At 30.3% G+C, this 4,553-nt stretch overlaps 1 pseudogene; it reads left to right on the forward strand.

Moving 5' to 3' along the window:
• The first annotated feature begins 1,108 nt into the window (after positions 1–1,108).
• Positions 1,109–2,711, forward strand: LOC107016747 (annotated as a pseudogene).
• Positions 2,712–4,553: the final 1,842 nt, after the last annotated feature.

The raw sequence follows: 4,553 nt of genomic DNA on the forward strand, positions 1-4,553 counted from the left end.
AGTTAAATTTAAAAAATGGTCCATAAAAAAGAATCTTAAACAAATTAAAACATTCTTTCTTTTGTTTGCTAAAAAGCTTAAGATAATTTTATTATTACTAAAAAATTAGGCCCTTCAATTTTTGGGTTTAAGGCATATGCCTCATCTTTAAAGGCATTGAGTCACCCTCGGAAGAAACCCTAATTAAAAAACAATAACAAGAAATATACTCTGATGATGGGTGTATCTAAATTCATGGGGTAATGGTGGTGGTAGCAACAAAATTAAGTTATTTCAAACTTGTTTCCCTTAATATTGTAGTTTTTCAAATAATTACACTATTAAGAAAAAGTAAAATATTTGTGAAATCTAATTATCTTATCTTGAGAAAACGTAGATTAAAGGCATATGGACTTATGGCTTAGTCTTGAATAATGAATATCACCTTGTTCAACTATCAATATTTTTTTTTTAATTTATAGGAATCTGATTTCTCATTCAAGTCTTGATGGTTTTAGGTGTGATTATGGGGTTGGATATGAATATTTGAATTAACAAAATAATACCATTTCTCATGATTTTGGTGTTCTTATTAATAGCTTATACATAAATTAAAATTTCAGGATGTATTTTTTTATTATGTTTCACCAAAATATTAAAATTAAGTGTGTAGTTCACTAAATTAATATTTTATGCTTCTTGTAGAACAAATGTTTTGGGTCATATATGCCAAAAGAGGTTAATTGTAATACTAGTATTAGTTGTACCAGAGTTAAATTTACGGTCAAACATTGTACTAAAATTTTATACGAACTATTTTTATATATACTACCAAATGACACCTTTAGTGCTAAAGGAAGTGTTAAGTATTATCTATTCATTTATAATGTTACAATAAACACATGTCATTCCTATAGTATTTTGATCTAAGCACTCAATACTATAAATTTCTAGTACAACAAGTATAACATCACTAATTTAAACGTCTAAGTTTTTTTCAAATTCTATACAAAAATACTTTATATGTGTTTGATTTAACCTAAGACAAGCAAATTTACATCAAGAGTTGCAGACTAAAGAAATCAATGCAAATGTCAGCTACAAATCATTTATTTAGCATTTTTTAACCATGGAAAAAGGTTACATTTGCCTCCTATTATGCGCCTTTTCTTTTAATCATAGAGTTGTGACATGTTTTTTTGTTGTTCATGTAGAGTGTACTTTGACCTTACCTATCGTATTTTTGTTTACTTTCTACAGATTTTCATGCCTCCCGATGAACAAAGACTTAGTTTACCTTCTCCTGATCCACTTAGCAACCTTAACATTCATTTAATCGATGACATTCTAAGTAGGTTGTCTTTTCGAGATGTTGTTAGAGTTAGTACACTTTCGAAGGACTTGCAATATATTTGTTGGAGAATTCCACATGTGAAGTTTGATCAAACAGTGTGGAAAACACCCGAGGACTTGACGTCCCCTACCATTGGATTTATTCCAATTATTGATAGTTTCCTCAGGTTTCATAGAGGAATAATATTGAAGGTCACCCTCAATATTATTAGTCTAATAGTGTGTCCTGATGTTGATCGTTTGATTTTTTTTCCTCGACACTGATCATCTTCAACATTTTGTCCTTAAACTTCCATTTACTTATCCTCCATACAGGTTGCCTAACTTCTTTTTTAATTGTTCAGCATTGAGGCATTTGTATCTCAAGGAATGTGAAATACAGCTTCCATGTTTCTTTAAGGGATTTAATAAGTTGATTAGGCTAATATTGAAATATGTCACGTTATCTTCTGATACGTTTTAAAGTTTGATCTCTAATTGCCCGTTAGTTGAGGATTTGGTGCTAAAAGACATAGAAAATCCATACTTCATGAGTATTAATGCCGAAGCTAAGGTCATTTGTCTTTTGTGGCGATATACAATTGATACATCTTGAAAATGTCCCTGTTCTTTCCAATGTTCTGTATGCGCCTAGAGAATTAGTTCTAGAGGACAAAGATGATTTTGTCAATATTTTTTCGTCTATTCCTTTTCTCGAGTGTTTCAGCTGGGATCTTTTTGAGGTAATTTTCCTTAATTTTACTTAATGGTAATGAATTTTCATGTGTGCTTTTTTTTTTGGAATTTCAGTCATCCTGATTTTTTGTATTTTATTCGTAGGTCGATAATGGATCAACTAAAGTTATACCAACAAGGATTCCATCAGTTGTTAACTGTGTGAAACGCCTATTCATGTCTTTGATTACTCTTGGAGAGTTTTTTGAGTTTTCGTTTGCTCTTTTCATAATACGGAGCTCTCCAAATTTGGAAGAAATTGAAATTAAGGTTGTCAGTAATATTTATTTTTCTCTCTATCTTTTCCATGTTTTTATATTCGTATGTAATGACTTGATGGTTTTTTTCTTGATTTTTCTTAGGAATGTATCCTTAGTGATGGAGATTATTTCGAATGTGTACCCCGGGAGGTTGTTGATGAGATTCCTGGAAGCTTTTCAGATATCACATTTAATCATCTGAGGACAGTTAAGTTTTATGATGTACTATTAGAAGAGGTTGAAATGCAGCTTATCAAGATTTTATTGGCAAAGTCTCCAGCACTGGTGAAAATGGTAATCAAGCCTCGTCAAATGGAAACTAACAAATCTCTCAACGTACTCGCAGAGATAATAAAGTTTCAATGGGCATCATCTAAAGCAGAAGTCGTGTATCTTGTTGATTAGTATCGTTATCACAATCCTTCTTAATCTTTTGCTAAAATATTTTGGAAGTACAAACAGAAACGAGACGTTTGGTTGATGGAGTAGCAAGGCTATGTTTTGCCTTTGCTTTAAGGTACTATAAAGATTTTATCTTCTTGGAAACATAGAATTGTGAACCTGGATGAATGTTTTGAATACTCTGTTTGGGAACAGAGATTGTTTTACATTTCATGCTTGTTAGTTATTTAAGACTTTGGTTGTTTATTTTGAAATTATGTTGTGTGTTGCAGAACTAACAAAGATTTTGCATGACATTCTTGTTATTGATTCATCTCTAAAATAAGACATGGCATTGGAAGTTGGAACTGTCACGGGCTAATTCAGGTAGAAAATGAAAAACACATGATGATTTACATATAGAACTCGCAAAAGGAAAAAGAAAATGAAACTTTAAATGCGTCTTAATTATCTTTTCCTTAATTTTTTCTTCTACTATATATATTCTCTCTATTTTAATATTTGTGATGCATCTTAAATATGATATATTACATACTTTAACATGTAAAATGACCGTATGATATACAAAATATTTAAACGAGAAAACGTATATTACTTTGGAGTTAATATATATACTCTTAGAATCATTAAGAAAAACGAAAAAAGAAGTTTTAGTTGTTAAATACGAAATCAAATTTGCTCTTAATTTCAGATGGGGCACAAAGGTCGATTTGATTTAATTTTTAATTAGAAAAAACCTAAACTAACTATTTCATTTTATTAGTTCTAAAAACTAAATCAAATCATATAAAGTTGGATTTTTCAGTTTCGACTTTAGTTTATTTTTTTGAGTTATTTTATTTTTTTATAATTACACGGTGATTGAAAAAGAGATTAAATATATTTTCAAAATTCTCAAAAAACGATAAAATTCACATAAATAAAAAATACTTTCAACATTCGTTACAAAATAAATTGTTAACTTCAAAACTGAAACTATAATAGAATAATTTAACTTTCATCCTACTAAAAAATAAAATAATTTCAAAAGCTTGTCTCTTCAGTTTCGTCCAACACCTCCATTTGAGAAGACAAAGAGAGCAGAGTGCTTCACATTCATCCTCTCTTAAGTTCTTCTTCTTCTCTGTTAACACAAACTCTCTGCTTTTATGGTTCTTGTTCTATAGAATTTTGATATCAAGATTGCATTTTTATTTTTTGGGTATGCTTTAATATGATGAAATTGAAGTGGGGTTTGCTTAAATGTTGATGGGGTTAATGTTTTTCAAGGACATGGTGTGTTGGTAGGTGTAGGTCTATCATGGATGTGTTTCAGTAGTGGCGGAATTAGGATTTTCACTAGGTTGAAATAGGAATAATAAGTTTCTAAGTTTTGGATAGCTAAAACAACACTTATTTTACTTTTATTTGATACACTTGAGCTGTTGGTCTTTCGAAAACAATCTCTTTTTCAGTACACAAGTAAACTAGGTAATGTGTACTCTAACCAGACAGTTTCGAGATTCCTTACATATTGTGTTCTTGTTTATTTTATGCAAATTCTTGTTGTAGTAGTCATTTGATGTTATGCTTCCAAATGGGAAAACAACAACTTTTACCTCCGCGATGTACTTAGAAACCTTCCTTATAATGTAATTGATGACATTCTAACGAGATTGCCTTTAAGAAATGTTGTGAGGACAAGCATCTTATCAAAGAAATGGAATATAATTGGCATAGACTTCCACAGCTGAAATTTGTTCAAACACTTCAGAAAACAACAGAGGACTTGATATCACTTGATATATTTCCTCTCTAGGAATGGAATTCAACATCTTGTCCTTAAACCTCCGTTTAGGAGTAAGT

The sequence above is a fragment of the Solanum pennellii genome, chromosome 4 (genome assembly GCF_001406875.1).
Source record: "Solanum pennellii chromosome 4, SPENNV200".
In the NCBI taxonomy this organism is placed as follows: domain Eukaryota; kingdom Viridiplantae; phylum Streptophyta; class Magnoliopsida; order Solanales; family Solanaceae; genus Solanum; species Solanum pennellii.